The sequence below is a fragment of the Heterocephalus glaber genome, unplaced genomic scaffold (assembly GCF_053883595.1).
Source record: "Heterocephalus glaber isolate CG9 unplaced genomic scaffold, H.glaber_assembly_v1.0 deba00001004, whole genome shotgun sequence".
NCBI lineage: Eukaryota > Metazoa > Chordata > Mammalia > Rodentia > Bathyergidae > Heterocephalus > Heterocephalus glaber.
In genome coordinates this window covers 3,838,936-3,864,095 of record NW_028258179.1, presented here as the reverse complement: position 1 = coordinate 3,864,095, position 25,160 = coordinate 3,838,936, and the positions used below count along the sequence as shown (strand labels likewise).

Here is a 25,160-nt window from a genome sequence, read left to right as displayed (position 1 = left end):
GGTCATATGGCAGTTCCATTTTTTATTTTCTGCCAAACTTCCACACTATTTTCCTTAGTTGTTGTACCATGTATAAACCTACCAACAGGCACAAATATTCCAATTTCTCGATAACCTTGCCAACACTTATTTTTCTGAGTCGTTTGTTTCTTTTTGATGGTAACCATCCAAGTGGATGTGAAGTAATATTCCACTGTGGTTTTTAACTCACATTTTGTCCAGTCACTCTTAGAAGAGTCCTTTGATCCTTTTCAGTAAGAATAGTCTCATTTTAATAAATGTGATAGGCAGAAAAACGCCCCTACTCCTGAAAAGATGTCTTTGTCTTAATCCCCAAATCTTACGGATATGTTATGTGGAGTGTGGATATAGCATGTTGCATGACAGGAGGGAATTAAAACTGCAGAGAAATTAAGGTTTCTAATCAGCTCCCTCTACCACACATTGCCTGGCACTTCCTCCCCAGTGTTGGGAGATGGAAGGTGCAGGAAAGGCCATCCTTATCCAAGGTGGATGTGTGCATCTTCCGGGCAGGGCTGGTTCCGGTGATGACTGCTTCCTTAGCAGTTGGCGAGCTTGTCATACGACCCCTCTGGGCCCTTGAGCATCCTTTTCTCTGCCCAGGTGCTACTCCCTCCATCTTCATACCCTGCTGCCAGGGTGACCTCCTGACATTTTTGGCCGAGGAGCCCTCTCCTTGGCAGGAGGCTTTTTGGACACATCTTTTCCAACCACTCCACGGCCAGCTCTTTCCCATAATCTCTTGGTCCACAGGAAGTGCTCAGGCCTCCTCCTCCCACTCCTACCGCTGCAAGATGCGGTTTTCTCTCCCTGTGTGCATGTCTTTGCTTGGCCATGGGATAGGCACTTCCAGCCACAGCCTTTGGCCTCCTTCAAGGAAGAAAAGGCTTAAAATTCATTAGTGTGTTGTTACGGTTTAGGTCTAGGATGTCCTTCTTTTGGTGACAGTTATGAACTACTTTTCTATTTTTGCTTTTCCAGACTTTTCCAAGGGTATTCTTTAATCACTGAGTATGTGTGGCTTGTCTACATAGAAGCCAGGAGTAATTTTGTGCAGTAATGACATGGTGGTAGTTATGGCGAATGAAAAGTTTATAAGACCTTGGGAATTCTGAGATGATTCACATTGTTTTGTTCCATGATTTATTTTTGTAGGGCTGTTTTCAAAGTCCCATTTTCTCTGAACATTTGGCCCAAATACCCACACTTTCTGACTCCTTAAACTCAGTCCCGTTGCACCATTTCTGTATGGGAAAAGAACACTTTTATAAGAACACTCAACTAATGCAAGTAGCTTTCAACCACAACTTCCTCTCTCCCTGCCCTTCTGCATCTGGCCCACGTTAAACCTTCCCTGTGAGTGCAGAGGATTTTCACACAATGAAATTCAGCATTGCTCACGTCATTAGCTGTCATTCACGACCCTGAGGTGAGATAGAAGAAAAGAGTTAGAAAGGGGACAAGGAAAATTATAATATTAAAATTGTACTTGTAAAGAAAAACTGCAACTTTGGGAAACAAAAGTTATGCAACACCCCCCACTCCCAGTTTCAGAGAAAAATCCCTAAGGACCTTAGAGACAATGAGGCTGGAAACTGAGCACTCGGGCTGTGCCTGGCCCCTGTGAGTAGCCTTCCCTCCTGCCAACCCCGTCCTCAGGAATCACACTTCAAGAGGACAGCAGGTCTCAGCTTCAAACACATGCAGAGGGATTGCATTTTAAGACAGTCTGGAAAATGGGCCAAACTCACTTAGATAACCCATCTAGGGAGACCCATGATCTCCATAAATACACCCACTGGAGGCCACGCAGGCCTCTCTCCCTCTGGAGGGCCCACACTCCACTTCTTCAAGTGTGTTCTCTTACAGTTCTACCCAGTGAGTCCCTTTCTACCTCTTACCCACCTGTCCTGAAAATTCTTTTTCTGTGATGGAGTCAACCAATGTGCCTTGTGAATGGGGGGACTCAAGTTCCCCATCCTTGCTTTGGGGGTCTCCTTAGACCCTGTCCAGTGACAACATAAACTCATTTTGAAAACCATGAACAATTATGCAGTCCAAATTCAGAAACCGAAAGCAAATTATCTTACAAATGAGAAATTCTCAATAATTTCTTCTTTGTAGAACATCTGTTGAGAACACACACACACACACACACACACACACACACACACACACACATGCACACAAAACTGGTGGGGAGCCAGGTGTGGTGGTGCACACCTATAATCCTAGCACTCAGGAGGCTGAGGCAGGAGGATTGCCATGAATTTGAGCCTGGAGAGCATAGTGAGTTCAGGGCCAGCCTAACTACAAAGTGAGACTTTGTCTCAAAAACAGAAACAAAACAAAGAAACAAAAAACTGGTCTGGAGAAGGCTCAGTTTTCACTAAATATAATTCTGAACCTTTTGAATTTTATATCATAGAGTCTCAAATCAAAAAGAATTAAAAATATTAATTTGCATTTGAAAACATAAAACTACTACTTAATTATCAATGTTATAAGCAGAAGTTACCTTCTGATATTGCAAAATGAGGTTCTAAAAGTTTAAGGAGTCAGGTGTGGTGGCCCAAGCCCACAATCCCAGTACTTGGGAGGCTGAGACAGGAGGATTGCCAGGAGTTCAAGCCCAGCCTAGGATACATAGGGAGTTCAGGCCAGCCTGAACTAGATAGTGAGAAACAAAAAACAAACAAACAAGTTTAAGGATAAATTAAACAATTTGTATTTGACCTAGGACTTATAATTGAGCTAAACTTGGTGAATACTTTTACTTTTTTGTTCACTTTCTGTGGACAAAGATATTCTTTGTTCTCATATCATTGAATACAGTAATGCCCTGGCTCATGGCTTTGTTAACAATTCCGTTTACAAGCAAATGTTTGACAAAATTTTGTTTCCATTTGCGAACTCTGCATCATGTGATGAACATGACCACAGCCATCTTCCCCAGAATTGTGGAACGAATCAATTTCATGAGCCAGTGTTTCAACAAAAACAAGGCCCTTGGCTTTTGTGGGGTGGGAGTTTGAGGAAAGGTCCGATTTACTGAGGGATGGATCTGTTTCATCATCTGAGTTCCTCAATCTACCAGGTACTGTGTTGGGTGCCAGGGACACAGCTATTAATGTAACCAGCTCTCTGCAGGGGACCAAAATATTGACTATGCCCAAAGCAGGCTTCAAGCAGTGCAGGCTGTGAAGAGTCAACCCCACAGTTGGCTTGTTTTGAGAAGTGAGTCCAGCTAAAGCCTATATGCCATACCCAAATTCCATTCCCACAATTAAAACCTTAACTAGAAGGACGAAGTTCTAATTAAAACCCTATATTTTGTCTATTCTCTCTCTAAGTCTAGAATGCTTTGTCTTGTCCTTTACAAGCCTTGCTTGCATTAGTATCCATAGTAACTGCACTACTGCACATCTTCACACATAGTTCCCCTTTAGCACATAGTTCACCTTTACCCCACTTGATTACCAATAAAAATCAGTGGCTTGGGCTGACCAGTGCCTTTGCTGGATGAGCAGCGTTGGCTGTCCTGGCTCCCCAGTTTCTCTGTCTCTTTAGTTCTGTCTTTTAGGTTTTTTTCTCATCCTTGCACCGTAGCACGGGGCAGGAGATCAGAGCCTACTGTACAGGTCTCTGATAGCTCCCTCCATATGGACCCTTGTCTTGAGGGTGATGGAAGAATGAGGCCAATGGGACAGCAGTGGGGAAGAACAAGGTGTAACTCACTAGAAAGAAAGGGGGCTCTAAAGGGAGGAGTCATGGGGGGTGTTTAAATCTAGAGGCTGCAGTCTCTGGCATGAGAAAGGAGCAGAGGGATATGTGAAAACTCAGGTGTGCAGCTGCTGTTGCTGCTGCTAGGCTTCTGATGCCTGAAAAGCAGACTTGATTATTTCTTTGTCCTTTGCATTCCAGTTTTTTGAGACTTAATCCTAGTTTATTTGAGGATTTGTCCTGTATCCTTTGTACTTTAATTTCCCGAGGCTCATCTTCAGCTCACCCAGGTCCTGGCCTTCAGTTTACTCAGCTTCCTGCCCTCATCTGCCTACCTCCCCCCTCATGAAGACCTAGAGCCTGTCCTGGAAGGACACTTGGCCATTGGAAAAGTCAAAGTGGGCCTTTGTCATCTCAGAGTTGGGACTAGAAAAAAAGGCAAACTTAGTCTACAGTAATGATTCCTTCCCAGTTCTAGCAAATCTTGAGTGATTCCGAAATAGGTGTTTCATCAGAAGAAATACACACATGCACTTCTGTGAAAAATGTATGTCTCACTGATGCCTCAAATTTAAATTATGAGTTTGTTACCATGTTTGAATCAATTTGATCTTCTCATGCTGGTGCCATTGTCTTTGGGAGCTGTTAGCATAACAAGCTTTCTGGGATCCTGAATAGTGAACTCTGAGTATAGTCTAGATATTCAGAGCATTTGTTTGTGGTGATTGTAAACTATTTTTTCTTTATACTTTATTTGATTGGGAGGAAAATAGTCCTTGAAATAATTGTGCTTTCCAATATCCATTCTTTCTTTCTCTCTCAGTAATTTTTGTTGTAGTTATTGTTGTTATTTGGGAGTTTTTGTTTTTGTTTTGTTTCTTTTTTGAGACAGGGTTTCGCTACATAGTTCAGGCTGGCCTTGAACTCATGGTGATCCTCCTGGCTCAGCCTCCCAGTGCTGGGATTATAGGCATGTGCCACTACACCTGGATTTTTCTTAGTATTAAGAACTCTAATTTTTAGCTGAGGACAGTGCTACCCAACTAAAACTCATTCCATCCTTCCTTAAAGCTAAACTTAGTCGTGTGACTAAATTCTAGCCAATTAGTTGTGAAAAAAGAAAATGTGTGTAACTCCCATAAAGTGTCTTTCAAAGATGGGTGCAGACCCTTTGCCCTTCTTCCTTCCTATGGATTAAAGTACAAATGTGATGATAGGGCACTGTGAGCCGTTTTGTGTCTGAGGTAGAACACTACCCACGGCAGAGTAGAAGAGAATGAGCCCGCTGACTGCAGAGTTGCCACGTAGACTGGGCTGTACACCTCCAAGCTTCTTTTACACAAGAAAAATCAACCTCTGACTTTTTGAAGTCACTGTTCTTTGGCTGATGTTTTTGTTACTGTCTGCAGCCCAGACTACCCCTAATTAGAATTAGAGGAGCAGTCAGACCTTTCTTCACATTAACCACGGACATCTCATAGCACTTTCAGAACCAAATGAAGGCACCGGTTTGGGCTGAGTGGAAGGCAGGTCCTCAGCCTTAGCTGATGTGTCCATTAGGACTGCAGCCGCTCATTGACATGGCTGAGCTTCTGCTTAAACTGACCTCCCCAACAGCACATCCAATGGTGCAGTCTGCCCTGCAGCTCTCTATTCTGGATCCCACAGACCAGAGGGTTAAAACACTGGGCAAATGCAAAGATACCAAAAAGGACCAAATTTAGAGCAAAGAAACTGCCCCCGTCTTTCCCAAACCTATGAATATCAGGGTTGGCACTAAACTTATCTGCACGAGGTGAATAAGGACTGTTCTCCTTGCTTTGGTGTTTGACTTATTGAAGTGGCTGGCTCGTTTCCCTTCTTGATATATCAGAAAGTAACTTACAAGGGTAACAGACAAGGAAGGAGAAGGACAAGCATGCCCCTGGGCCTGGCAGGGATGCCACTCAAGATCACAGGGCAAAGGGGTGCAGATTTAAAGACAGCAACCGGGGGGGAGGCTAATGCCCTCTACAAGGAATAAGCAAACTTTCTCAAATACAATGGCTGCCCAAACCCCAGCCAGAATCCTATACTTAACTGAATCTACAAAGGACAGAGATTTCAGTGGCCAGCAAATCACCAGGTAAGTGTTGAGAGCCATCAAGGCCAGAGTGAAGAGAATTCCTTCCCCCACACTGAGCTGTGCCCCAGAGACCACCCAGCATATCAGCAGGGGGCTGTTGGGCAGCAGGGCCCACATGCCTTGGAAAACAACCATAGGAGGAGATGCACAGCAGGTGATGGCAAAGGAGGATGTGTCGGACCTGTCTCCACAGCTTCAAATTCTGTGACACTGTGGTGATGATGATAGTGATGGATGTGCCAAAGGAGAAAGTGACCACAGATACAGAGGCCTTCACTGTCGCTTCCGGCCTCAGCCAGTCTGAAATGTTGCAGGGCTCAGAAGAGAGGTTCATGGTCTTCAGGCATAGCTTGGCTCCTGGAGGAGAAAAGCACAAGAATGAGGTGAACGAAGTCTCTTGTGAAGTTTTCCAGTTCTCTGATCTGTGTACAGACTCCAGAAATAGATGGCATGTTTTTTGGGATAGAAGATGACAATTTTATTTTATTTTATTTTATTTTTAATTTTTTTGTATTAAATTCTTTTATTGGTACATTGTAGGTATACAACACAATTACATTTCTCATTGGGAATTGTACCTTTACATAATGCATCTTGGTTCTTATGTTTTCCCCATTCCTAGCCCTCCCTTCACGCCCTCCACCCTTCCCTATTTACAAAGACTTTGTTTCCATTTTTTCCATTTCTCATCATTTTTTCCTTTCCCTTCTTTCCCTTCCCCTGCCCCTCCCACTACCCCTACCCCTTTGGACCTTTTCTTCCTATTTTACATTATCGATTATTCATTCTAATCATTGGTGCATTTTAGGTATACAATATAATGACATTCATCAGTGGAAATTTGCACCTTTACATAGTCTCTCTTGGTTCTTATTTTTCACCCTTGCCCAGCCCTCCCTTCAACCCCTCCAGTCCTCCCTATTTACAAAGATTTTGTTCCTATTTTTCCATTTTCTCATATTAATCCCATTCCCTTCTATCCTTTCCCCTAGCCCTCCCACTTCCTTCCCCTTTGCCCCTTCTCCTATTTCACATTACCTAGTATACATTTAGTCCTTATTTACACTTTCAGTTTCTCACACCAGAGAAACTATTCAGTATTTATACATGTGTGTCCTATTTATTTCACTTAAGAGTATAGCCTCACTGTGCATCCACTTAGCTATAAATGTCTCTAATTTCTCATTTTTTATGGCTGAGTAGTACTCCATTTCATGAAAAAAAACACATTTTCTTTATCCAGTCTCCAGTTGATGGGCATTTGGGCTGTTTCCAAGTTTTAGCTATTACAAATTGTGCTGCTATGAACATGGGTGCACATATATCACTGTGGTATGATTCTTTTAATTCTTTGGGGAAGATCCCCAGCAGTGGAATAGCGGGGTCAAATGGGACTTCCAGACCTAGTTCTTTGAGGTATCTCCATACTGATTTCCACAGTGGTTGCACCAGGCTGCACTCCCACCAGCAGTGGAGCAGGGTTCCTCTTTCCCCACAGGCCCGCCAGCATTTGTTATTGGTTGATTTCATGATAGCAGCCATTCTTTCTGGAGTGAAGGGGAATCTCAGCATTGTTTTCATTTGCATCTCTCGAATGACCAGTGATGTTGAACATTTTTTCATGTATTTATTTGCTATTTCTACTTCTTTGTCTGAGAAATGTCTGTTCATTTCAGATGCCCATTTTTGGATTGGGTCTTTAAATCTCGGAGGTCTGATCTTTTTAAGTTCTTTATAGATTCGAGATAGTAGACCTTTGTCTGAGGAAGAGCAGGTGAAGATTTTTTCCCACATTGTGGGTTGTCTCTTCACAGTGCTGGTGGTTTCTCTTGCTGTGCAGAAGCCTTTTAATAAGAAGGGATCCCACTTGTTGATTATTTGTGCTAGTTCACGGGCAAGTGAGGTTTTGTTCATAAAATCTTTTCCTACACCGATGTCTTCAAGGGTTCTACCTAATCTCTGTTCCAACTGGTTCAGAGTTTCTATTTTAATCTTTAGATCTTTAATCCATTTTGATTTTAGTTTATTGCATGGTGAGAGATATAGGTCTAGTTTTAATCTTTGGCAAGTTGAAGTCCAATTTTTCCAGCATCATTTATTAAAGAGGCTAAGAAGATGACAATTTTAGATAATACTGTCAGGGTTCAAAGAAACTGGAGGCAACATCTAGTGTTTCCTTACTCAGAGGAGGAAGGCATGTGCAAATCACACACAAGGAAGGCGTGAAAGGTGAGTTCTAAGCATTCAGCAGATTGCTCAAATACAGGTCAAGGTTCTAATGCTTACTCATCTTTTTCCGCCTTTGACTGTGAGAACATCTTCAATTAGAAGCACAAAGCACAACATTATAAGTCAACTGAATAACATTAACACTTGTTAACAGTACATTCAAAGGTCTGGGGAAAAACTTATGGCAAGAACTGTGAGGCAAGTGGGAAATTTGTAACTCAGAGCCTTGAATTCATTTAGGTCTATAAGACATGAAAGGAAATTAACAGTAATGGTAAAAATCATGGGTGACACTGTGTACTTTCTTAGGATCAAAACCTGCTCTCAGGGCATATTCCTCACTACCCCAGGTATACCTTATTTCTCACCAAGTAGTTTAATTCTGCACTTTTCACAAATGAGAAAACTAGGACTTAGAACATTTAAGAGCTATTTTGGATCTTGAATGTCCCCCAAACACCTATGTACTAAAAACTTGGTCCCAAGGATGGTGCTATTGAGAGAAGACGGAACCTTTTAAAAGGTGGGGCCTGGCGGGAGATCTTTAGGTCATTGGGGGGCATGGCTGTGAAAGAGACTGTGGGAACTTCATCTTCTCCTCGGTCTCTTTTGCTTCCTGGACAGGAGGTAAGTGTTTTGCTCTGCCATGCACTCTATCCATGATGTGCTCCTTTGCCACAGTCCCAAAAGCAATGGGACCGTGCCCTCTAACACTACAGGTCAAAATAAACCTTTTCTCTTTAAAGGTTGATTACCTCAGGTTTTTGTTGTACTGGTGGAACTGGTGTACACACTGAGCTGCTTGCTTAGGGCCATATGGTTATTGTGTAGTGGAGCCAGAATTGGAACATGGGAGCCCCACTCCAGAACCCACCCCCTCAACCACTATGAGAAAGCTTATGCTACACACAATGCCAGATGAATGTGTTCTCTAGATCTCCTTTGCCAGTGTCATCTGGCCAGCCAACTGGGCTCTGTTGGGCCCAACATTGTCTCTGTTGTTAAAAGCCAGTAGACTGCACATGCTGGAAAGTGCTGGGATCTCAGGTTTGCTGAGGGAATGTGGCCACAACAATGCTAAGGCACACATAACAGTCTCATAGAACCTTCTCAAGTGTGCACAACAGTGAGTGGCTCACCGTGACAGCCCTGAGAACCCCCAAATTACAGCGTCACTGCTGTTGCCATGAAAGGTCTATGAGGTCTACAGTGGAGATACCAGCTATTGCCTGCCCACCTCTGCTCCTTCCAAGGCCCTTGATGTCTCACTCTTTCCTATGACTCTGCCTCATCAAAGGTTGCTGACACTTGCCCCATGGAAGATCATTCTGTGGACTGCACTGAGTCAATTGAGTCTGTCTCTTGAAATTCTGAATCAAGGCACACAAAGAATGGGGTCTGAGAGCGATGCCATGTCATTGGCCTGTCTGATAGTTTGCAATGTAGGCAAGTAGGAGACAGAGGGAAGTAGGAGGAAAGCAGAGCGAAGGGAGGACATGATGAAGCCCCTGAGTCACAAAAGCTCTTGCAAGACAAAGAGAACAAATGACTTTTGCTCCTGAATTTCTGACTCCACCAAGGGGCCCTGAATTTTCTGTCCTTGGATTCTAAAAATATAACATACACCCCTATTAAGTGAGCTAACTTAAATGGGGTTCTACTCCTTTCCTCTGTCCCCCAGACTTCAGAGTCTATAAAATGGGCCTTGAAGAGGCACAGTACAGGATAAGGATTTCCTAAAAGACATGTCACAAAAATGCCACTATTCCAACTTCCTGATTATCTAAATGCCAGAGCTCTTTATGAAATCCCTCACTGAAGACATAGTTCTTATTTCCTGTATCATCATCCTTTGTGGAAAAATTGCCCTGTTCTGATGGATTTTTGGTGCCATTGTCATGCTTTTGAACTCCAAGCGTTTATTTTCTCTACTCCCTAGTTCTACAGAGAGGAATAGAAATTGGAATGGTCATTGTCAAAGTCACCGGTCAATCTTTCTTATAATGGTAGATTTTTCAATCAAAATCTTACATAAGAACTCTGAAGATTAAACAGAAAGATGTTGTTACAACGTATATCGAAAAAGTTCCCCAAAGCCTCATCACTCACAGGTGGGGCTTTTAGGAGGTGTGATAATTGGTTGATTGTATCAACTTGAGTAAGAAACACCAAGCTAAATTGGCCCAGGATAGTTCTGGTGTGGAAGACACCAGGAGGATTCTCCCCAGAATGTATAAAAAGGAAAACTAGGAATGAAAGATGGCTTCTGTTTTCTTTGGAGGAGCTCCAGTGTTTGCTTTCACCTTTGACGTCATCTCCTAGCTTCCAGTGCAGAGTCTTTAGCTTCCAGCACCGACCCTTCAGCCTCTTGATACTGACTCGCACGGGACACTACACACAGTTCCCGGCCTTTGACTGGATCCTTCAGTTCCCCACACCAACTCTGTGGGCGGCCACTGTAAGCCAATCTTGTAAATTCTTACATATTTATATAAAATATTATATAAATATATATAAATATAACTTATTTATATAAATATTATATAAATATTTATATATTTTGTATAATATCTGTTTCCCTAGTAAGCACTGACTGATACAAGAGGTGACTGAATCATGGATGTAACACTGAATCATGGGTGTGTGATACTGGATTACAGTATACCCCCATAAAGTCGTGGTTCAGAGTTTGCAGCTTCAGTCGTTTGCAGATTTTTCCTTAGAACCTAATTAATAATTGTTCATGGGAACCAATGCAACTTCATCGAAACTGTTTTTTTTGTGGGGGCAGGAGATTTGCAAGTAGCCAATCCAAGAATGTTACTCAGTTCTCCTTGCTGCTGATTGGCTGCTGCAGTGTAACCTATCTCTGGCAGATGCACCAGCATTCCCACATGGTAACAGGTTGATGTGCCACGTGTAAATCTTGAGTGTTGTTGGTTTTGTCCTTCTTAAAGTCCTGACATCCCCAAGATGCTGCCAAAACACCCTGCACCTTCTAAGGCCTTATTAATATAGTATTTTATTAAATTATATTACATAACTGTGGGAGACATGGCATAGTTAGGGTTTAAACTATAAAAATAGACATTTTTAGGCATTTTTCTGACCATATCTGAAATTCATGTGTTTTCTCAACTTGCGGGTGTTCTAGGAATATAATCCCTGTGAATTTCAGGGGTCCACTATAGTCCACTGATGGGTTTATAGCTGGGTGTAATGTTGGGAGGTGAAGCCTGGTAGGAAGAGGTGGGTCACTGTGGGTGTGGCCTGTAACTATATATACTTCCTACTCCCTTCATCCCTTTCTACTTCCTGCAACCATGCCATGGACTGTTTCTCCTCTGCCATGCCCCTCTGCCATGCCGCGCTGCCTTGAAGGCACCCAATTATGGACTGAAACCTCTACAAACTATGACCCCAAATAAACCTCCCTTCCTTTAAATTGTGGATGTCTGGTGTTTTGTCCCAGCAATGAGAGAAATAACTAAGTCAGATGTTGTTGGGTTTTTTTGTACTGGGGATTGAACTCGGGACCTTGTGCTTGCGAAGCAGGCAGGGAAACCACTGAGCTAAATCCCTTGCAAGGCAGACGCATATCTGCTTTTGTCAAATTCTTCCTCCTAACTGCTCATTTCCAGAGCACACCCCATAACTGCCCTTGGGGCACCACCATAGAAACTAAGGGCCCCAGTGGGAGACTGTACAAAAACCCTGGTGAGTTAGAACAAACCCACTCTACCCCTGGACTGAGGAATTCATGTAAACCAGGCCCTCCTCCTAGATCTGTGGTTAACAGACTGAGGTTTCAGTATTGAAGTCACTGTGCAGCCTCTCTCCGCAGGCTCCACATCCTTTCTCTGTGTGTCTACGGAGGCATCCTCACTCACATCCTCAAGTGCCAACTCTGAACTGGGGCCCAGAACACCCAGGCTTTCACCTTTTTCCCGAGGACCAGGCTGCCCTACCTGCACCCAGAACCTCCTGTGCCATTTTCCGGATCTGAGTGGAGCCCCAGCTCTCTAGGACAGAGCCACCTACCTGGTCCTTTCTGGCTTCCTCCCAGACCTAATCCCAGCTGCTGGGTTCCAGATCTAGGTGGGCTGCTGCAGGCAGAGTCCACAGTGCTGAAGGCCTCCCTGGGTGCTGGGGCTGCCCATCAACACACACTGTGCTCTGTGCCTGGGCTCACATTGCCAGGTTTGGCCCCAAGAATGGTTACATGCTGCATTACTCAGTCTTCTCTTCACTGCTCATTTTGCCCTGAGCCCTTACATCGTCTGTACCACCTCTGCTGAATTCCTCACTCATGCTCAATGGGGCTTCTGTGCACATACACGGCCACCATCCCCCCAAACACACACACACACACACACACACACACACACACGTAGGGAACAGGGGAAGGGGACATTACTAGAACCTCTGCAGTTAAGTCCTAGTCTCCTGAGAGCCACGGCAGTACACGGCGAATTACAGGAAAGGTAGAAAAATGAGACTAAGAAGCTGAGCTTTGGGTCTGATCAGTACTGCTCTGGGCGGCAAAGATGAAAGCCTCCAGCTTACCACACCTTTTATTCAGTACTCAGTACATCGGGAGAAACAAATGTAACAAATGACTCGCAGAGCGTTCAGTACATCCTGGGTAAACAAGATGGTAACAGTCCAAGAACAACGAGGAACTGAGTAGATGTTTGTTCCTCCCAGGATGTTTTCGGCTCCCAGGATGTTTCTTGTCCTGGAGAATCACAGACAGCATCACCGGATCATTGAGGTCTCAGTTGTGACCGGAGGCCAAAATGGAATTAGGTCTTGGAATACCATAGCTGGGCTGTAGGCGGGAGACCTAGGCTAACCAAATGATTTTTCCCTAAAATTATGTAGCATTGCTCCCCGCCACCACACACACACACACAGACACACACACACACACACTCACACACACACACAGGCTGTATTCCAGGACACAAAACTCTACCAACAGCAAGCAGTGATTGTCCATTTGCTCCCTTTAGGCTGTTATGGTTTGGGTCTAGATGCCCCCCAAAGCCTCCTGCAATCTTTTTCTAGGGTAGATAAATCTGGAATGTGTGATGCTGGGATTAAGGGCGTGTGATTACTAAACCACTACACATGAGTGATTGGTTTGACACCACCCTAATCTCGGTAGTCTGAATAAGATAAAAGGAGCAGAAAGATGTTGTTAAGGCCCCTTGTTGCTTTTGCTGCTTCCACCACCATAAACTGTTGCCACTCTGCCACCCTGCCTTGGAGCCAGCCAATTATGGACTGGAACTTCTATGAATTGTGTGATAATAAACCCCTTCCCCTTTAACTTTTGATGTCAGGTATTTTGTCTCAGCAATGAGAGAAAAGTAACTAACACAGACTAATAGTCTAAAACCTGCTCTTCTTTTCTGCTTAATTAGTGCTGCTACCTCTATGATCTACGTACAAAGTGTCATAAAGGCTGGCCCGCCAAAAGCCTCTCCCTCTGGATCTGAGATGGTTTCAGGGAACTAGTTGTTGTTGAGATCAGGCAGGGACTCACTCCTTTAGTTTTCTAATGAACACATTCATCAGCAAGCCACATTGTCTCCTCACTGTTCTTGATCAACCTTTCTTGGGCTCTGAAGCACACAATGCATAACCCTACACTGTGAGGGTGTAAGTGGTAAAATTCTCTGATGTACAGGAGATGACACAGAATATGATTTATTTAATAATCACCCCAAATCATGTTTTGTTTTACTTATTTACTAAATGAGTAAGACAACTGGGTGTGCTATGGGAGGGTTTTGCAGAAAGAAGGAATCGGGTGGTCTGGTGCAGTCAGAGGAGGCACCCCGGAAGAAGTAAGGCTTGAACTGGTCCCTCTAATCATGAGAACTAGGGAAAAACTGGGGCAACAGTGAAGTGGGGAGGGGAGAGGGGTGATGTAGTTTCCAGGCAAATAAAAACAATGGGGGCCATAGTGGAACCAAACCCAGTGTTTGGGGTGAACAGGGAGTAGATGGAATTTTGGAGTGGGCTTGTGTGGGGCACGAAGGTGCAGGTCTGGGAGGCCTTCATGCTGTTCCAAGGGTAAAACTTCTTTTGTAAGCAACAAGGAGCCTTGAGGATTAAAACTAGGAGCACACATGGCAGAGGTGAAGAGCATGCTGAGATGCCCTCCTGACCAAGGTGGCATTTGGCAGGAGCCTGTCTACACAGCAGGCTGCCCAAGGGAGGGGAGATTTGCACAGTGAAAACGTCCCCACCCAAACAAGTGGCTCAGAATATCTTCTGTACTTGTGAACTCTCCAGGAAGGCTGGCAATCTCCAAAATCAATGAAGGCAGGGTTGATTGCCATTATTTATGAGACTTCAGAGAGATCAGTCATTTTCTTAGGCTCATAGTTCAAAGAAAACCTCCCACTCTGCAAACTTGTATTCCTTCTCACAGGTTGTATAGTAAGAGCTTGCAGCCACCAAACCCTGTCATCAGCCCCATCTCTAGGTGGTAGCTCCACGTCCTGATAGCTCTCAGAGCCTTCCTCTTCTGAAAGACTACAATGGGAAACACCTGCTTCCTTCTAGCCCAAACTATTACTCTGGCTTTAGCTTTGAAATAAGACATTGGAGTCTAGACTTAGGCAAAAAACTATATAATACCTACAAGGATCCTGACAAAATCAGCACTAACTGTCCCGTAAAAGGCAAGTAAAATACACTGAGGTCCCCTCCTAAGAGGCTTGCTCAGGGAAAACCCCTGAGAGCCAAGAACTTCTCTTGGGAAGAGGTAGAATATACACACAGATATGACCGGGCCATTTATAAAAGCAGAACTCTGACCTGCAACCTATAGACACGAGCCCAGGCAACCAATCCCTGCTACCTGGTGACCAGCCCAGGTCTGCCAAGTCAGAATTGCAGGAAGTCAGATTGTTATCCTTGTAACCATCCAGCAATCCAAGCAGTACCTTGTAACAGTCGGCCCCCGTCTTAGTTATTTTTGTCATTGTTGAGACACAATACCTAACACCCACAACGCTATCCAGGAGAGGTTACTTTTGGGCCACAGTGTGTAAAGGTTTCAGTCCATAGTTGTCTGACTCCAAGGCAGAGGGGCATGGCAGAGGGGAAAGAGCTCAGGGCATGGCAGTGGGAACCAGAGAGATCAATCAAGGGAGAAGGAAGGATAGAGCGTTCCGGGGCACTTTCCAGGGACCCAGCTCCTCCACCACACTTCAGCGTCCAACATCATGTTTCACTATAAACTCATCAGTGCGCTAATCCACTGGTGAGAATCACGTCCTCAGGATCCATTTACTTCCCCAAAGCCCCACCCAAGAGTCCATGAAGCTTTGAGAGGACATCTAGATATGAACCTTAACAGTTCCAAATGCCCAGGCTTTGATGAATAACTGATAGTTTTCCTGATGTTTTGTCCAAACTTCCAGCCTAGAACTAATCAGAAAAAAAGCCAAATCTGCCTCCCTACCAACTATGGAGGCCACCCCATTTCCAAGGGGCCACCTTCAGCTTCCCGGGGCCAGAAGCCTCCAACCAGGATGCACCCCAAGCCTGCCCTTTTTTCTACCCTAAAGCTTTCTCTGCCCACCTCTGAGTCCCTGCCAAAACGCGTACTCTGAATCAACAGCCTTTGTCTATTCCCCTCTGTATGCTCTTTGTTCGGTTCCACATCGGTATGAAAAGATGGTGCTGGCAGCTCCCCAACAAGACGCATACTCCGGTCACATCTCAGGAGGTGAGAGCTTCGCGTGTCCACCCTCCTCACCACGTGCCCTCTGGGCAGGGAGTTTGGGCAGAGTGACACAGATCGCTTTCACGGAGGGCCATGTGACCTTGGTGTCCCCATGGGCTCTGGGGCAGGGACTGGGAGGATTTCTGCTTCTCTCACCCCTGCGGTCCACAGGCAACCATTCCTGAAGAGTCACCCGCTTCAGAGGAGATCCGAGGAGCAGGGAGCCTGGACCAGAAGGAAGTGTAAGAAGAGGGGTGACGGCACCTACAAATGTAATGGGAGATGATGTGTGCTGATTTCTTTCATCTGCACAACAAGCCCATTGGGTCAAGGCTATCATTAGTTCCATTTTCAGAAAAGCAAACTGAGGGGCAGAGGAAGGAGGTAACGGCAAAGGCTAATCAGCTAGTGACAGTGATTCTATAATTCCGACCAGGTAGCCCCTATCTGGGGTCCACTCTTTAAACCCTGGGGCAGGTGCCCCATGTCACTGATGGCTGTGGAGGGGCCCCCACATGTCCTCTCATGTGATCCCCTCAGCTGCACAGGCCGGGACGGCTGGTTGCCTCACCCAACCCGCTGTGTGAAGGAGCAGCCATGGAACATTGAGCTGAACGGAGCTGCTGGTCAATGGCTTCAGAGCCAGTACTTGCAGTTTCTGAGACCACATTTTGTCAGGTTGTTTGTTCAGAGTCTTTGCCAACAGTGCCGTAGTTAGGAATGTGAACTGCACTCGTAAGACATTAAAAAAACCAAAAACGCTAGTGGGTGAGCAGGTGTCAAAGACTGAATTATATCTCCCCAAATTAGGGTGTTGACGTCCTAACCCCCAGGACCTGAGAACCTTACTGTATTTAAAGACAGGTCCTTTAAAGAGGTAATTAAGGTAAAATAGGGGTACGAAGGGGCCCTGAGCTAATGTGACTGGGGTCCCTGTGAAGAGATTATACACAGAGACACCAGGGATGTGCGCACACAGAGGAGCGGCCACGTGAAGAGGCGGGAGGGGGAGCGGCCTGTGCCACCCATGGAGAGGCACACCAGAGGAAGCCAACCCTGCACACACCATACTCTTGCATTTCTGGCCTCTTGTTTAAACCAGCCACTTTGTTGTCTTCTGTTACGGCGCCCCGAGCACAGGAATACAGCAGCTGAGAGTGGCTGAGAATGGCTTCCCACGGGTCCCGCTGGACGCCCCCAGAACCCACGCAGGGGAACTTCTGAGGGAAGTCAGACCTCCGGACTCGGAGAGGGAGGAGCGTCTTTCCTCACTGGGTGTGTACCATCAGCAGACAGAGTCTGTGCCAAGGTCAGGCCCAGTGTCTGGCTTCTCACCAACGGGAAGAGCCATAAGCTGAGAACGGTCTCCCGAATGCTCTGCGTGCTTGGCAGTTGCCAGCAAAAGGCCAACGAAGAGAAGCGGATATATCTAGAATGCTCTTATTTTTTTTCTTTTCGCAACTTTATTTCAATTTACCTATGCTTACAGAAATACACTCATATTGGTTAAAAGAATGCAATTTAACTTATCCTACACAATTTCGACCGAAAAGTTGGTACATGGTTTAAGATTTTAAAAAGGATTTGTAATCTGGTTTATTTTTATCTATTACAAATGTATAAAACATCCATCAAATGCTGCTAAAGAAGACAGCAAAAACCTTGAGAAATATACCTTTGGTTTGTCTCAGAAAAGTAACAAGTATTGCACTGTCTAGAATGTACTTAAGCCCTCCTCTGATGATCAGATCTTCTCTTCTCCCACAACAGGCATGCCCCTTTCTCTTTAAATGGGTCTCTCCTTCTGCTCTGTGGACGTCTTTTATTCCTCTTTTTTTCTGCTTAAATTCTTTTATTGGTACATTTTAGGCATACAGTACATTTACATTCATCATTGGGTGCTTGTACCTGTACAGGACGTATCTTGGTTCTTATTTTTTCCCCATTACCTGTGCACCCTTCCCTATTTACATAGACTTTGTTTCCATTTTTTTCTTTTCTCATATTTTTTCCTTTCCCTTCTTTCCTTTCCCCTTCCCCTCCCACTTCTCCTACCCCTTTGGACCTTTTCTTCCTATTTCAAATTATCAATTATTCATTTTAACCATTTTAATCCTTATTTACACTATCAGTTTCTCACACTAGAGAAACTATTCGGTATTTACACATGTGTGTCCTATTTATTTCACTTAAGAGTATGGCCTTGATATGCATCCATTTAGCTATAAATGTAAAAATATGGAACGCTTCACGAATTTGTGTGTCATCCTTGCGCAGGGGCCATGCTCATCTTCTCTGTATCATTCCAATTTTAGTATATGTGCTGCCAAAGTGAGCACTTTTATTCTTTTTTTTTGGTACCAGGGATCAAACTCGGGACCTTGCGCTTCCAAGGCAGGTGCTGGAACCACTGAGCTAAATCCCCAGCCCTAGCACTTTTATCTTTAAAAATCACTCCAGTCCACAAAGTTTTGGTGATCTCCTCAGGTGATCCCTTCAGAGGGGCAGGAAGGGAGGGAGCCAGTATTGCTGAGAATAAGCACTTGCTAAGTATTAGCTGCGGCTGTCAACCACCTGAGACAGCTCTCAGAGATGACACGGGGAGCTGCGTGAAGTCACAAAACCTCTGTGGAGGAATCCAGTGATTTCAGAAGACAGAAAAATTACATGTTTTCCTCATGAGTGCTTCCCAGACCATTTTCTGAGTCTCAACCCATATTTTTTTACATAAAAGGAAATTCTGCATCTTCCATCCCATTTTTTTCTGAGTAAAATTTGATCAACAAGGGCCAGGGATTTAGCTCAGTGGTGCTGTGCCTGCCTCACAAGTGCAAGGTCCTGAGTTCGATCCCTGGTACCCCCCCCCCCCCCAAATTGATCTGCAAGCATTCTTCTAAGTACTGTACTGATAAGACGCATTAGAGGGTCATTACCTTGCTGGAATAGAATGTCTCCTTTTCTAAAATACTTGTTTTTTATAATACACTTTAAGAATGCACACACATCCTTACTGACTGCAATAAGATTCTGAAACACAAGGCTGCTCATGGACAGGGACAGAGAGAAACAATTCCCAAACCTAGCATATAAATATTCAAGAGGGAAGTGTTAGAAAGAATGCAGCTCTAACAATGGTACCAATACTCTTTTTCATGTTAGAATTTAGATGATGAAAAATGTATATGGTTGTTAACTTATGACAGTAACAACAACACCTGTATGAACAAAGAGAATACAATACAATGACGTATTTCTCTGTTCTTAATACATATTAATATATAAAAATAAGGCACAGGAGTCATTTTAGGATTTTAGAAAAATATTGTCCAATATTAACTATAATAGTGACATAGGTAACAACATCATAAACCTTAATGGTAATTTAAATCTAAGTAGTAACTCACTTAAGTAACTTAATAGTAACTTAGCTGGGCGTGGTGGTGCACGCCTGTGATCCCAGCACTTTGGAGGCTAAAGCAGGAGGATCACCACAAATTTGAGCCCAGCCTGGGTTATATAATGAATTCAAGAGTTGTCTGAACTACATAGCAAGACCCAGTCTCAAAAAGAAAAAAAATTTAATTTAAATAGTAACTTAAACTAAATAGTAGCTTAAATAGTAGCTATTTAACTCAAATTGTAGCACACTGGCTAAACGTCATTGGATTCTACTTGGATGGCATTCTCTGCATTTGGCATGGGACAAGCCAAGGAACAAAAGCAGCAGATATTATGCCATCGATGGGTGAATTAAACTACCTAAGCAACTGTGGCATGCATTTAAGTTCTAGGGTAAACACAGTGGCCAAGGATCTGACATCCTGAAATTTGCAGTCTTGAGTCTTGTAAGTTGCGCTTAAGGCAATAACCATAAGATCTTTCTCCCTTCCTCTCTCTTTCTCCAGATGTCAAAGCTCAATACTATGTCTGTAAACCACAGAGTGAACAGCAATGTGTCTGTTGCTGAACATATGATTCATTGCCTATTCTATTTCCAAAATCTGGGAAGGCTTTGCCTTTGGTCTATAGGTTTGTCTCTATTGAGTTCATCTTGCAACATTCACTTTGAAATATGTTGATGTTATTTTAATCTGCATTACTGCAAGTAGTAAGCTAGCTGCAAGTTAATCTGACTGTGTGGAATCTTAACGTTATTAAAGCTTATAACACAATGTCTCGCAGCTAGAATGGTACATTTTGAGTTTCACTGGCAGGCAATCCTCACACCAAAGTTAGTGGTTTTCTTTCATTGCACAATGAAGATAGCTGTCCCATGCTAAAGCAACAAGACAGGTGCTTCTGTTCCAGCAAACCACACCTGGCTTTAGCCATAAACCAGGTTCTTTGTTGGTGAAATTTTGGCAAACTGAGAGCAGCAGAGTCCATGAAGATTTCGAGTTTTCTCTCCCTGATTTAGCATGTGGGATTGTTGTAAACTTTCTGCCAGGTTTAATTCTGTTTCCTTAAATTAAAATGGAATTTAACTACAGTTAGTATTAATGTTTTATATATGGTGATTAGTTTCAGAGATGACAAAGCAATCCCTTAGTTTTGAAATCTACATGTCACATGCATTGCTTGGTTATATACTTTGTCCTCTGTCTTCTTTAGGTGTCTTTCCATAACACAGATTATCCTTGATTGTACCTGTCATGCAAAATTGGCTATTCAAATCTAAATACTGTATGATTTTAAAGAAATCTTAGCAGTGGAACTGAAAATCCATGGAATAACTCAATCTTTTGTATGTTCTGAGACCTACTATTTAGCACATACTTGACTTTTAACTTGAACTTTTGCTTAATATCATACAATTGATCTCTCTGAGTTATAGTAAGCCTATATATTTATAGTTACTTGGTTGGGATTATAAAACCACTTTCACAGGAAATTCAATTATTATGCAGATGGACTTGCATTTTTCTGTAGCAAAATTCACTTATACCAAGTTATTAAAGTTTCAGTTATTTTCATTAACATTTATATTTGCCTTTTAGAATTAGCATAGAATTTGGAATTTATAGATCAAATATGTTTCAATACTTATTTCATGACTTTCTTAAAATGCAACCATTATACTCATCTTTTTTACATAATGGACTTTCCAGATGGATGATACATTGCTGTTTTTGTTGCTATTTTTGCAAACATTATTTCTAACTATAGTTTGTATTTTTCAAATGAATTTATAGTCTAAGTATTGATGACCAATAATATTAACTTTGAAAAACCAAATATATTATCATTAAATAACTTTTGAATGAGGAAATCATTTATAACCAGTGAGAACATTTCAATTCCTGCTCAATCCTGATTTTTCCCTTTATACACTCCCCTCTCCCTCCTTCTCTTGCTTCATTCAACAAACACGCATTGTGCACCTCCCATGTGTCAAGGGACAGTAAGTACTAAACACAGCCTGCAGAGATGAACGAGATAGGACATCTGACCTCAAAACACTTTACTTCACTGATATGAGCAGAGAGAGCAGGAGAAAACACTGGAACAGCTTATGGGAAAGAAGGCAAAAACTCAGACCAAAATCACATTTTTTTTTTTTTTGAGTTGGAGAAAATGTACCAAAACTACAAATCAGAAGGCAGGGGTACCCATCAGAGGGAGTGTGGTCTGTGGACAGAGGAGCATAGGCAATAAAAGACACGGAAAGAATTGACTGACCATGGACCAGATCAGGGGCGTCTGCTTGTGTGACGAAAGCCGTAAGAATCCACATAACCCGAGAGCGATGTGCTAATATACCCTACCCCAAGACTTGCAGATGACTTGCTACTGAGACTAAGGTATCTCTTTATGTAAAATCAGGAGGTGACCAATCTGGTCCTGAAAGTCAGTCAGCACAAGTTGGAGGTTGGGTCCAGACAGAGGATGCTGAAATAACAGCTGAAAAAGAGGGTGGTGTTCCCTTAAAAGCCAAGAAAAGCAAAGAGGCACCGCCTGCTACAGTGTTACCAACACTGAAGAAACGAAGAGGATGAGGTTAGTGTAAGAGCCTGATCCACTTGATACATCTGGTTCCCAAGCTGAGAAAGATCTATGAGCCTGACACAGTAGTATTATTATTCAACAAGGATCTACTAGGTACCAGGCACTCCACAAAATGCCTAGAGGTAAATGGAAAAATGAGGCAAAATCACTGCTTTTGTGTAGCTCACAGGCTACTCTCAACACCATGAATTCAATACTTTTCTTTAAAGTGCTGAGTACTAGGGACCAAATCTAGTCTTCCTAGGAGGGTCATAGAAAACATCTCAGAGGACACTGACTCTTTAAAAACACAAAAGATCCATCTACTCAGCTAGCTGGCCCTCCACTTGTTTATTCATCACATTTGTGCTGAGTATCTACAGCAGACACTGTGGATGCAATGTGAACAAAGACAAGGCCCTCATTTGTAAGCTTTACATCCCGGAGGGGCAGGTGACATTAGCAGGAGTCATGCTGAATGTCTCCTTATGACCATCCAACAGCTACTTTCTCCCCAGCACCACCATGCATTTTCCTACAGAGACCAAAGTGCCTTAGCTGCTCAACCTGAACTATTTCAACACTTTTCGTACTAAAGCACTCCTCTGACACTGAAATGCCAGCTCCATGCTTCCCATCACAGTAGAACCATTCCAGAAAGCCTCACTCAGATAAAACCAAGCTCTGAAAATCCAGAGCTGAGAGGCAATTTCAGGAGCAGAAATCAAAGTGAGAATTCCGGTGCTCAGCTGGACATGAGACGTCCTTACCTTACTGTCCTTTGTACCAGCACGAGTCCTCTTTTCCAAGAAAAAGTTCGTGGAAGAACAGCAAGAGTCTCTTTGCAAACCGTGGGAAGAACTTCCAGGACCTGGCCTCTAAATGGTAGTGAACCAAGGGGCTCCCCCACTTTGCTTTTTCCCTGGAGCCTGCAGCTTCTGACTTGAGGGTTGCTTCCCCGATGCCTACTGCCAGGGTCACACTCTGATTCACAGTGTGCTGAGCTGCAAGATGGCCAGGACAGCTGGGGCTCTCGGTGGTGGCCACTTCCGGAAAGAACGCTCGATGCCTTCTGTTCACAGAGGAAGTGAAGAAGTTGGGGCCAGGGCCTCCACTTCTGCAAACAAGGCTGCTTCTGCAGAGAGGTGCCCACTCGGTGCCCCTTCTGGGCGGTGGATCACAAGGTAGCGAATCTGGGCGGCAAGCTGAAATGTCTCTCTCATGAAAATACAGAGGAAAAATTCAAGCCACTGGAATCAATGGTTTAAGCCAAACTGACCATCAAAGATCTCAGATTACACACGTAGAAACGACTGCAATTTCATAACCGAGGCAAGAGAAAGGCAGTTAGGAGCTTCTGCAAAACATAGTTGGAACCATTCTGAAAATTCATCCTTTCTGTTTGCCAACACGTCTGCCTAAAATTCCACAAGCTGCTAATTACATACAAGTTACACATCAGCATTTCCTCATATGTACAGCTTTCATTTCTCTCTGAAGGTGTTCAACTAGTGTATTTGTTGGTAAAAATGTAAAGTACAAATAAGCATTAAAAAAGAAAAGAAAAATTCCCCCATAATACTGCCACTTGAAGATGGTCACTGCTGGTACTGTGATGTATATCCTTCCAGTCTTTTGGCAGGAGAGGATGAGATGGGTATGAGAGCCAGTCTCTCAACATCCATCCCATTCTGCACTGCTAGGGAACATCGAATCCCATCTCTGTGCAAGATCCTGCTCTTCCAACAGTGGTTTTTAGAAACAACCTCCCAACCCAGACCTAAGCCAGTAAATGCCCAGCATTAAAAGGCACATGATCAAGATGGTCCAATGAGAGGACGCCTTATACTCCTCTAGGTCTGGAGAAGGTGGTCTAGATGCTGTCAGCTGCCATCTTGCTATAAGAGAAACCACAAGAGTATTTTAAAAATTGGTCTTTCTTTATAGGGTGGGGATTTAGCTCAGTGGAGCTATGCCTGCCTTGCAAGTGCAAGGTCCTGAGTTCGATCCCTGGTACTGGAAACAAAAAATTGGTCTTTATAAAGCTTTCTGAGCTCCTAAATTAAGCTAATACCAAAACCTGCCTTGCTTCTGGAGTTTGAAGTCTTATAAATCAATCAATTTGTTTGTTTTTGGAAGCCAATTTAAACTGAGTTTTCTATTCCTTATAACTAAATGGATCCTAAATGATGCATATATATTTTCTTTTTTTGGGGGGGTGGATACCGGGGATCAAACTTGGGACCTTGTGCTTGCGAGGCAGGTGCCAGAACCACTGAGCTAAATCCTCGGCCCTGCATATATATTTTTATGAAAATGCATGGCCTCATGTTTCATACACACAAGTACAAAAGGCAAAGAAGATTACATATAAAACCATTAACTTTAAATAATTCAGGAATTGGGATTATAGGTGTTCAGAGGGTTATGAATTTTTAATATTGATTTGTTTAAAATTTTTTAACAAGAAAGCTTTTTAAAGCTGTCAATAGCCTTGACTCAATAACTGATGTTACCTTGGAAGTTTAAGCACTTTCTTTTTCTTCTCCTTTTTCTTTTTCCTTTCCTTTTTTTGGTACCAGGGATCGAACTCGAGCCCTTGCATCTACGAGCCAGAACCACTGAGCTATATCCTCGGCCCCTCTTTTTCCTTTTAAGAGCTCCTTTCACTTAGAGTCACAGCCCTAGTCTCCATGGACGGAAGAAAATTGTATTTGAAGAAAGGGTGCAAAATTAAAACGGATGGAATAGTCACAAGTTCTAACAGGACTAGCTAACACTGAAGCTATGTCCTCGGTAGTAAATGTGTGCTTTATAGTGACTGTGGACCCGTATTCAGGGACATCCATATATATAATTTTAGATATACATTTTAAAAAATTAATCTTATTGGTACATTTTAGGTATACAACATAATGACATTCACATTGGAAATTTGTACCTTTACATAATCTATCTTGGTTCTTATTTTTTCCCCATTTAGATATACATTTTTAATCTTCTTAACAAGATTACTAGAAAGCCACTGCAGGACTATCTCCTGAATTATGAGGAATAATATGTAACATGAATCACAAGATATTGTTTTTCCCATAAAAGGAATAATCTTTAGAACACTTTGACTATACGTATAACCATAAAGTCTTGTAAGTTTTAAATGTTTATTCACTTGCACCTATAAATATGCAAATAAATTATATTTTAAAACATACATGCTCCTCTCATGCATATAAAAATATTTGAAAGAATGTACATCAAATTAATAACAATGGTTATTTTCCATCAAGGGTATTGGGTTAGCTTATGGGGTTGCTAGAGAATGGACTCACT

At 43.2% G+C, this 25,160-nt stretch overlaps 1 non-coding gene and 1 pseudogene across 2 annotated transcripts; both read right to left on the bottom strand.

Moving 5' to 3' along the window:
* Positions 1-5: 5 nt before the first annotated feature.
* LOC110346333 (uncharacterized) lies at positions 6-22,877 on the bottom strand (annotated as a pseudogene). The gene is made up of 2 exons (XR_015450560.1): positions 22,601-22,877; positions 6-6,226 (listed from the first exon to the last, which is right to left on the bottom strand). The product of XR_015450560.1 is annotated as an uncharacterized LOC110346333 (transcript).
* On the bottom strand, positions 18,078-18,184 carry LOC147828555 (U6 spliceosomal RNA). Its single transcript, XR_015450636.1, has one exon. It is a non-coding gene; the product is annotated as a U6 spliceosomal RNA (small nuclear RNA).
* Positions 22,878-25,160: the final 2,283 nt, after the last annotated feature.